Source organism: Pseudorca crassidens, chromosome 8 (genome assembly GCF_039906515.1).
Source record: "Pseudorca crassidens isolate mPseCra1 chromosome 8, mPseCra1.hap1, whole genome shotgun sequence".
Lineage (NCBI taxonomy): Eukaryota > Metazoa > Chordata > Mammalia > Artiodactyla > Delphinidae > Pseudorca > Pseudorca crassidens.
The window spans coordinates 21,391,973-21,403,551 of NC_090303.1; positions in this window are offsets into that span (position 1 = coordinate 21,391,973).

An 11,579-nucleotide genomic window follows, 5' to 3' on the forward strand; every position below is an offset into this window, starting at 1 on the left:
GCCAGGGTCCTAAAACCTCAAAAATTTGAGAATCCCGTCTTTTCTCTGTCTCTTCCTGACCTACAGAGAGTTATTGTTGCAAGGTTTAGCAAAGAAAAATATAATAGTTAAAGTTGGGATAAACAATAAGTTTTTAATATAAGTATGCCCCATGCAAAATTTGGAACATACTTATACTAACCAACTATTTGTTGCTTATCTGACATTCAAATTTAATTGGACATCCTATATTTTATTTGGCAACACTGCAGAGAGTGCATACCCTAAGGCTTTCCTAAGTCCATCTAATGTTTTGGGGTCTAAATTCCTTTACTATTTGATCCTAATTTAAACCTTGAATGGAATGTTTGTAACAACTAAGACTGCAGTTTTATTCAGCATTTGCATGAAGTGTAGTGGATGTTGCACTGCCCACCTACGCACAACTCCCTTTTGTTATGAGAATATACAAATAGAAATAAGACTTTGCTGGAGAAACCTAAGCTAGATAATTCTCTCTTTTGTAAGTTTTTATTAAATATTTCAAAGATACACATAAGCAAAGACAGTAATATAATGCGTTGCACACAATTTATTTACACCCTATTCAGTTTTCTTCTTTTGGGTTGGTTGGTTGGGTAGGTAAATGTGAGTGTGTATACTGCCAGCCTCTAAGTCAGTGGTTTTGAACCTTGGCTGTGCATTTGAATCACTTGGAGAGCTTTTAAACTCTCAATCCCTGCCTGCCTCCCAGACCAATTAAATCAGAATCCCTGGCAGTAGAGTCAGGTGCTTCCAGTGTGCAGCCAGGGCTGAGAACCAGTGCCCTGAACGAAAATGGCAAATGCAAAGAAACATTTTTTACTGGTAAATCATGTCCTTATATTTCATATTCCTCTTCAAAACTTATTTCATGGATTTTTCAGTAAGCATATTACATTATAGCATATTATATGTATTGTATTATAGCATAGCCTATGTTATTTTATAAAGTTTACTTTAGAAAAACTCATCTGGCTTTAATCATGTCACTGATTCATTATTAATTTTGGAAAAGCCTATAATTGGTTTTTGTTTTCAGATATTTCTTTGTGATTTTCCTATGTCTTTTTCATATGTATTTCTCTCTCTTAGGTTATAAAACAGTGATTTTTTCACTTTATCTGCTCATTAGAATCATCTTAGGATGCTCTAAAAAACGATGCCTGGGCCACACCTCCCAGAGGCCCTGCTCAGAGGCTCTGTGCTAATTGGTCTGGTGTAGAGCCCAGGCATTGCTGTTTCTCAAAAGCACCTGAGGAGATTCCGTGTTTAGGCAGAGTTGAAAGCCAGTATTTCTAAATATGTTAAATTCCTACCTAGCTGATCATCTGAATCTTGCTGGAGAAATTTAAAACTTACATATAATTGCCCTGCTTAATGAGGTGGAAATTATTTCCAGGTTCTGTGAGGGGGAGAAATGAGGAGATGATACATGGCCTTCCGAGTAATAGGTGTAAATGAGGAATTCCTGTTGGGGGTGGCCAGAGGACTTTTGAGAATAAAGAGAAGGGTCTCTAATATTTTAGAAATATTTTATTTCTTCTGCTACATTTCAGCCTAACCTATTATGTTACTCTGAAAACTTCAAAGAAGGTTGCCACTCAGGTACAGGGATGTGTGCTCACACCTACTCAGAGTAAGTGCTCACTGTCCAGGCCCCACCTATGGGATCCTAATTCAGGAGGTTCAGAGTGGGGCCAGACACCAGTCCTTTAAAACCTTCCCCAGGTGGTGAGAGGGCAGTTTTGGTCACTGCTGCCTTCTACGATAACACATCCCTAGACGTGGTCATCACAATTCATCCCATCGACAACTGGGCAAATTCATGTGGAGTAACAGTAAAATCAGTGGTAAAAGTAGGTTTTTGCAACAGGGATTCTTACTAAACCTCCCTCAGATCTACCTGGTCTTTCTCTCTTTGAGTGGCTATATCAAGAAGGAAGTTATCTTTCTAAAGTAGGACAGAAGACAACCAAGGAGGAGGTGTCCAGAAGCATAAATAATTAAATTAAAATGTCAGAGCAGACTTAATCCTCTGTAATATGAAGTAACAGAGAGGAGGCGTGGCATACACTATCGACAACATGATGCACCAGTCCAAAGACTGTGTACGTTCATCAGTAAGACAAGGACTGTACTGGGTCCTGGGAATTCAGGGTATGGTATTGCCTCAAGGAATTTGCAATCTAGAAGAGGAGACCAATAATTATACAGTGGGAAGAAACAGAAAATTATATGAAGCAGCGAGTATAGACCGACATCACGGGGGATTACAGGTGAGAGGGGACTCAGGAAAGCAAAGGACAAAACCTGGCTTTTGAAAGATACAGTGATTAGGGTGTGGAGAAAGTGGAAGGAGAGTGAGGGGAAAGAAACAATTTCTTGTCAGAGTGAATGGAACTCTGGGCATGGGTACAGAGGCTTAAAGCAGCATGGGAGGTTGCCTGAATTGCATATGGTTCTATGATGCTGTTGCGTGATGTTCTGGAGGAGTTGGGGGCAGGGGGAAGGCAGAGTGGTGGTGTTGCTGTGTTTCAGACCCCACCTGCATACCTCAGCCCAGTCATTTTTGGATATTATGATGAGTTCCTGGAATAATAAATAAAAAGTTAGATGAAAAGCCAACCAGCCTTGCTAACTGTAAAACAAAAGATGTACAATCTTACTTTGTCAGATTCTACTGCAGAATCCTCTTTCTCCAGGCTTATCTTTTCATCTCATCTGTCCTGATACTTAGTTGCATTTGCTGCTAGAATTCCCTTTTATTCTAGACTTTTAAATTTTCAGCCTCCTTAGACTTAGGCATTTATTTTGCGTGATGTTTCCTGGTTGAAAACATGAACGTAATTTCAATTTGAATGTTAAGATTTCACCATAAGGGAATTGGATTGACCAGCATCAATAATCCCCCGCCTTCACTCAGTCACCACACAGGCACCTAACCATTAACCCACGCTAACCCCCAACTCCTCTGCCCTTAACTTCCTTCAGTTAGGACTGATGGCTTTAGTTGTTGTTGTGCACTTAATTTTTATTATAAAATATATCATTCAGGGCTTCCCTGGTGGCGCACTGGTTGAGAGTCTGCCTGCCGATGCAGGGGACATGGGTTCGTGCCCCGGTCCGGGAAGATCCCACATGCCGCGGAGCGGCTAGGCCCGTGAGCCATGGCCACTGGGCCTGCGTGTCCGGAGCCTGTGCTCCGCAATGGGAGAGGCCACAACAGTGAGGCCCGCGTACCGCAAAAATAAATAAATTAATAATAATAATAATAAAATAAAATATATCGTTCAAATTTACAGACAGAGTCGTGTATTAAACACCAGTGTACTTACCACATGACTTAGTCAAATCTTAACATTTTGCTCTTTTTGTGCCAGTTCTTTTTTTACAAAGTGAACATTGCAGATTTGGTTAGTTGAAGCTCCCTATCTCTTCCGAGTCTCGTTCCCCTTCTCTCCAGAGGTAACAACATCCTGATCTTAGTGTTTGTCATTGACATGCATGCTTTTATACATTTACTACATATATGTGTGTACACAAACAACCTACATTATTGCTTGGTAAGGTTTTTAAACTTTGTTTAAATAATTGCAATCTTGAAGTACCCACCTGTGCCTTGCATTTTTATTGAAAATTAAGTTTTTGAGATTTATTGATGATGACATACAGATTTAGTTCATTTTTTTAAAATTACTGCATAGCGTTCAATTTATGACTATACAAAAATTTACGTTTTATTGCATATAGGTAGACATTTGGGTTTTTTCCAACTTTTCACTGTCATAAAGCTGCAATTAACATCCTTGTACACATTCCCATGTGCAGAAACACACTGGGTTTTTATTCCTTAATCATTTCTTTTACTCATATGAGTAGTATTCATTATGTAGATAGGTAGGTAGGTAGATAGATAGATATAAATATAGATATATCAGTCATCCTAATAGTCTTACACATGACAACACAATAAACTTTAAAATGATTATAACATTGCACTGCTGTTTTCAACTTGTAGCTCTTGTGGAGACATAAGCCTCAGCTCTGAACCATAGAATAATTTAAGGAGTAACCAAATGTGAATACAGAATTGGAAAGGAGGCTAATGTACCTTCAAGAAACTTAGGGTCAATTTAAGCACTGATCTTGCTCCTTTTTCTTTTTCTTTGATGTGTAAATGGTTAGAGTCAGCCTGATTCCCTGTTCCCTTAATATTGACTTGGAGTCAACTTGCTGCAGCATTTAGCCACTGAAGTTAACACGATCCTTTGTTTAAAGTATGCACACTACCCCCTCGTTGCCCTGGGAGAGACAACATGTTTTTTACTGACTTTGCTTTCCTTTCATTTATTAGTGCCTACTCTGTCCAGATCACTAGGTTAGATGCTCTGGGTGTCCAAAGATGAAGAGGTCCTCAGAATAACTTGCAATAATACCGCCAAGAAGAGATGCATCGGAACGGTCATCAGTAGGATTTTGGCATCTGACAGAGTTTTTATTTTCTCCCTTAGTGAAATTCAGGAAATGCTCGTCTCCTGCTATTGATGAATAATTTCAGAGTACTATGGATCATGTTGAAGAAACTGAAATCCTTGCAGCAACCCAGCGGTACTATGTGGAAAGACCTATCTTTAGTCACCCGGTCCTCCAGGAAAGACTGCACAAGAAGGACAAGATTTCGGAATCCATTGGGGATAAGCTGAAACAGGCATTCACGTATGTTGTTTCCACTTATTTCCTTTAATCTGTCATTCACTTATGAGAGAAGCAAGGTCAGATGTATAAAGAGAATCTGGCAATGTGGAGGAGAAAACAAATGGTGAGCACTCGTGATTTGCAGAGCTGTCCACACAGTTCATTCAGTGGTAGATATTTGATGGAACACAAGCTTCATTACATATTTCACCATATTTATTAAATTCCTTCTATGCTTTATGTCTGTATAAAGGTTTATATAAACAACCCACTTTCCAATTCTCCACGCACCTACGTAATATCCACCTCTTCCATTTGTCTCTCAGGAATGTTCCAACCCCTCTTTTTCCCACTTGACTTCTACTCCATGTGGCAACACCCTGAATCTATGCATTTAAGTCCCCAACCTAAGCTATCAAGGACACTCAGTGTCTTAGGACACTTACCATTCCCAGGCCAGCAACATGGCTGTGTAATACATGTATGCCTGACATGTGTACCTGATTGCACACCTGATTTTGCAAACCATCTGATTGCTGCCTCCTGAACCCTTGAGACCACAGCTTCATATAAGCTTCACAGTGACCCTGTGCTCTAGGTGTGACATCACGAGAGGTTGAAGGTATGTGCACTGGAGTCAGACTGTCTGAGTTTTGATCCCAGTCCCAGCCGCCCACCAGCTGTGCACTTGAGTTTCCTGCTTTGTAAAATGGGAATAGTAATTAGGGCTTACATCATCGAGTTCCTGGGGTTAAAACCTATTAATATATGCAAAGCGCAAGGCACATGGCAAGCACTATATAAATGCAGCTGTTATTAATATCTCAATTTTCTAAACCAGGAGACTGCTATGAAATCTGGTTTGTTTCACTCAAATTCATTGCTCTTGCCATAGTTGCCTGACATTTTGCTTCCCGTATCTTCCTGCATCTAATTACCAGATACTCTTAACCACTAAAGGCACTGTATAAAATACCATGCATGCTGCAGTAATGCATTATCCTTTTAAATGGAATAAGTTGCTTCCTCATCACCAGGAGGACTTGAGGCTGTCATAGTGGTGATGGAACTCATCTGTCCATACTCTTACTCACTGATGTCTTTGATTATAGGCATAGACTGGCAAAAGGACTGGCTGAGGTCCAGAATATAGTCTGTGTATCAAAGTTAATTAAACCATCCGGGGATTAAATGCAAAGCCTTGGTTTTTTCAGCATGGTGTTCACCTAGCCAAGATAACCAGACATAGACTTAGCTACAGTGCTCCCGTGACAAATGGTGCTTTGAGTTTACCTAATCAGAGACATATTCATAAAGCTCATAATACCTGTGAAAATTTCCTTCATTTTATAAGGAAAGAGAAAACTAAGTGGGTAGATGCTGGTCATTGGTTCCACATCCAAGAGTTAACTCAATCAGTAAATAATTCCCCTACTTCACTTTACACCAACACAGGAAGCACATTAAGGGTTTCACCTGTTGAAATAATAGCTTCTGGGATATCTCAACTATTTTGAAGCTAATTTTTTTTTTCATGGTCAGTTGTAGAGCATTAGAGTGGAGACAATTCAGATGTTCCTTTTTTTTTTTTTTTTTTTTTTTTGCGGTACGCGGGCCTCTCACTGTTGTGGCCTCTCCCGTTGTGGAGCACAGGCTCCGGACGCACAGGCTTAGCGGCCATGGCTCACGGGCCCAGCCGCTCCGCAGCATGTGGGATCTTCCCGGACCGGGGCACGAACCCGCATCCCCTGGATCGGCAGGCAGACTCACAACCACTGCGCCACCAGGGAAGCCCAGATGTTCCTATTTTTTAAAAATAATAATAAGCAGGTCTTCTTGTCTCTGACCTCTGCAGAGTAGAAGAGTCATCCTCGGCACCAGTTTTGAATTCTTCCTTACTGCTCCAGGATATGAGGAAGGGAAAATGCCTTGGTGTGAACTCTACAGAAATGGTCCTCATTTTACCTATTTCTTTGTCCTCCAGATGTACCCCTAAGAAAATACGAAATATCATTTACATGTTCCTCCCCATAACCAAGTGGTTGCCTGCATACAGATTCAAGGAGTATGTGTTGGGTGACATAGTCTCAGGCATAAGCACAGGTGTGCTGCAGCTTCCTCAAGGTCAGTAGAATATATTTCTTTCTTTCTGTCCTTCGCTACCGTCTCCTCAAACAGTTGCTTGACCATTTTTCTGTTTAATTTCATCGTGATTGGAAATTCATAGTTTTTATCATTATAGTTCTAGTAACCTTCACCTGTTTAAAGGAATTCCCCAGAAATAACCCTTTTAAATAACCTTTTAAAAGCCCCGGAGATATTAGTTGTAGAATGTGGTAATACTGTTTTACAGACCAGTACATGTAGGAGCTGGCTGGGCATTGCCTTTCTCTCGCCAGGTTAATCAGTCACTCCATGAGCATGTTGTTGAGATTGTCCTTTTTTGTTGTTGTTTTTTTGTTGTTTTTTAAATTTTATTGAAGTATAGTTGATTTACAATGTTGTGTTTCTTTCAGGGGTTGTCCTTGTTCAGGTTCTTGACTTGTAAGTCCATATTCTTACTACAAGGGACCATGATATACTGAATTCTTGTGCCTTTGTGTGATTTTATATGTGATATAAGAATTTAAGAAAACACTCATTGATTATTCATCTATTCACACACATTTATCAAGTATCTGCCTGGCCGTCCCCATCTTCATGGAACTAACTATCCAATCAGGGAAAGAAACATGAAGCACATAACAGCACACATCAGTTTTTAATTGCAAATGATGGTAAACACTGTGAAGGAAGATACAGGGCACTCTGACATGGTGATACTAGGGGGACCTAATTTAAGTAGGTGAGTCACAAAAACCCCTTTAAGAAGGTGAGATTGAAGTGAGACCTGAAGGACGAGTAGCAGGGAGGTAAAGAATGAGAAGAAGTGCACTTCAGGAAGAAGTGATAGCATGTGTGAAGGCATTTAGCAGGAAGAGAATTGGGTGTTTGAAGAATTATGAGAGAGGCAGGGTGCTAGGAGTGTGGGGAGTGAGGGGCTGGAGCCTGGCAAGGCGAGCAGTGGCAGGTGTGCACAGCCTTGACGGGACCCTTTGGATTTCGTTCTGAGCGCAGTGAAAGCTGTCAGCGTGCTTTTTTCAGTTGGGTATTTCTGGTAAGAGATCACTGAGACTGTCGTGTGGGGAGTGGACTTGGCTGGCGAGAGGTCACCAGGATGAATGTAGGGAGACCAATTAGAGGTGACAGTGACTCAGTGTGGTCAAAAGGTGATAATGGCTTGAACAGCCTCTAGGTAAGCTGGCAGAAAATCTATTCCCTTCTCCAGTTGCCCAAAAACTAATTACTTAACAATCGATTTGTAAAAAAAAAAAAAAAAAAAAAAATTTTCCCAGTGATCAGTTAGCTGAGTTTTTAATTTTCTAAGTGACTGAGTTATCGAATCTATTAAATCTGTTAAACGAAAGCCTTAAATCAAGTTTAGGACCATTCTCCACAACAGTTTTGGCACCAACACCCCAAGGATAGAGAAAGGGATGTATTTAAAGGCAGAGGTGAGGGAGGGGGAGGAGCAGACAGAGGCTCGGCATCCGGAGTGGGAAATAGGAGCTAGACCGACATTCAGTCAAGTTGGACTGACAGCGCCACAGGAAATGGCTGTAGTGAACGCACGTAAATGAATACGTCAAAGAAATCCTCAGAATTTAGCCTAGTTGGGTTTTCACTGAAGTGCCATTCCACAACTTTTTTTGGACCTGTAGACATTACGTAAACATCTACCCATTGAACTGTGAGCTCACAAAGGCTCTTCCTTGCCCTGTTCAGCTCCAAAGAGCCTGCAAGAACTTACAGCACAAGGTAGATGGTCAGCTGTACCCAGAGAAAAGAGCTATAGTGACAAAGAATATTCTCAGAATTGAAATACGTGAGTTTTCAGACTGAGAGCAACCATCAGGTACCCATCAGAATTCATGAAAAATTAACTTAAAACAAGACACACCATTGTAAAATATCAGAATACCAGGAATAAATAGAAGATCCCAAAACTTTCTAGAAAGGAAAAAAAAAGTCACATAACCCTGAAATCATAACCTAGAGGAATCTGAAAAAAATAGGCATTACAGAAGGTCAACAGTTTATATCTACAACGATAAACCAAGAAGTAACAATGTGAACAGGTTATGTAGAACGGGTTTCTCAGCCTGTACCATGTACACTGGTGGTGGGGGGGCCATCCTGTGCATTGCAGGGTGGGTAGCAGCATCCCTGGCTTCTACCCACTAGATGCAGCAGCAGCCCCACTCCCAGGCTTGGTAATAAAAAATGTCTTCAGACATTGCCAGATGTCCCCTGGAGGTGGGCAGAATCCTCTCATGTAGGAACTGCTGATTTAGAAAAATGGAGATAAATGGTAGAAAAACAGCTGAAAGAGTTAGAAGTGAGTGCTTCTGGGGAGTGGAACCTAGAGTAAGGCAGAAGAGTGCTGGCTTTTCCTCCCAGCCTCCCTAGTACTGCTCGGCTTTTTATACTATGGACATGTGTTTCTTTGCTAGAAATAAAAAATATTTTTAAATGCAACATTAAACTTACCATATTGTTACATATGAAATAGGGATGCTTTCCCAACTCTTCTTTTGCTAAAATGTTCTTATCCACAATATGACAATGCATTACATGAACTTTCTAGTTATTCCAGACACTTGGTGAGGCCCCAAAGCTGAGAACAAAGGGTGTGTATTGCTTACACGCTCTAAAGAGGGATTCCAGGCCATCCATACAAAACGATGAGTGAATGACACACAGGCTCTCTCCTCGGTGCATCACTCCAACAGGATGTAAGGGGACAAGAAGACTGATACTAGATTTGGAATGAGAATTTTCGAGAGAAAGGTGAAAAAAGCCCTATGCATTTCCCCTCCACCTAAAGTTAAGGAAGGACGGAAGGACTGCAAGAGAATCACTTGGAGCACTGGACGTGTGTCCCCTGGAGTTTGTGGGCACTATTGCCTAATTCTTGCAAAAAAAATAAATCTACAGGTGAAAGGGTGTGAACTGCCTATGACAGCAAAATGAAGAGGACCCCTCCTGTGGGCATGGCCTGCACTTGCACAGTTTACTGGGGTAAAGCATCAGATAACTGGGCACCCTGGGAGGTAACCTGGCTTGGCTCATTTGAAAGGTACCTGCCCAAGAAGTCTGCCTACAGGATGAGCAGCTGCCAGCAGAAAGAACCTGGAGGAGGTGTAAGAACTGGAACCTGTAAGGGGCCTAGGTCGGTGGGGGCGGCATTACATCAGCCAGGGAATAGTACAGTGGGAGCTCCTCACTGAAAACGGGTCTCCAGAGAACCCTGAAAACACCCCATTGGAGAAACAGCTGGCATTTGGGCATCAACACCAGATTACAACTGCACCAGTCAAGTAAGACTTCCTGCCGTTATGTAATTTGGGAAAGAATAAAGCAGAAAAAAACCCACCCCTGGCAAAGAGGAGACGACAAGGAAAACTGTCTCAGCCTGGGCTCTCTGAACACAAATATAGGATTCCATGTAAGAGTGGGATGGAAGGGTGGGCATGTTAAAACACATCTGCTTAAATTAACATGATTTTCACTTGTTCATCATAGAGAAAGAACCAAGAGAAAAACACACATAGCTCTCTGTTTTCTAATGAGCTCCCCGTTTCTGTTTGGTTTTTTATCCCACAGGTTTAGCCTTTGCAATGCTGGCAGCTGTGCCTCCGGTGTTTGGCCTGTACTCTTCATTTTACCCCGTTATCATGTATTGTTTTTTTGGAACCTCCAGACACATATCCATAGGTAAACCTTACAGTTGATATTTTAGTACCTTTCCTTTTGGATTTCCAAGCTTTGCAGTGTGCCAGAGAAACAGCATGTTTGTTATTAGGACATCTGCTTAGCAACAACGTTTGTTACTGTATACCCAGTAGGTGCTTTTAAAGAATACACTCCCCCTCAAGATTTCTAGAGCTAACAGCTTTCTCATAATCTGGGCATAGTAGAAAAAGACAGTTTTCTTGTGTAAAAAGAGCAATTGTTGAAATCTGTGAAATAAGTGCTTGAGTGCATAATACAATTTGCCTGCATCTCTTTTTTTTCCTCTGTTTTATTAGTGATGCTGCAAGTTCCCAATTACCATGCATATAATGCATTTTCATCTTATTTTAGGCACTGAATTGTACTTGGTTTCTCTTTAGTGTATTTAGGATCAGATTTATATGGATTTCATAATAGTGTTGATGCTGCCTGAGGCTGCCACCAGCCAACACACACAAGGTCTCAGCTGTCCCTTGCTGGGTAACACCCCCCCCCCAAGTTTAGCAGCTAAAAACAACCACCATTTGATTATCTCTCACAGTTCCTGTGGGTCAGGATTTGGGAAGGGCTCATCTGGGCAGTTTAGGCTCGGAGTCTCTCAAGCAGTTAAGAGTCAGGTGGGAGCTAGAGCCAGAGCAGCTACAGGAAGGCTGGACTCCCCCTCCCTCTCTTCTTACCACCCGCCCTCACCCTCTCTCCACGTGGTCCTGACTGGGGCTTTCTTGCCTGTGGGGCTGCAGCACAAGCGAGCAGTACAGCTCTCAGGTGGAAGCCGCATCACCTGTTGTTACCTGGCCTCAGCAGTCACGCAGTATCGCTTCTGCTGCATTCTTTTGATTACTAGCATGTCACAAGTCCACCCAGATTCAAGGAGAGAGGAATTAGACCACCTCTTCATGGGGAAATGTCAGGGTTCTAGAAGAGTGTGTGGGATGGAAGATTTTGTCACAGTGCAGTGTTATTTCAAGGAGGATTTATTGACCTTACCTGTGTCTCCTGGGGTACTGGAAACAACCACATCAGACATA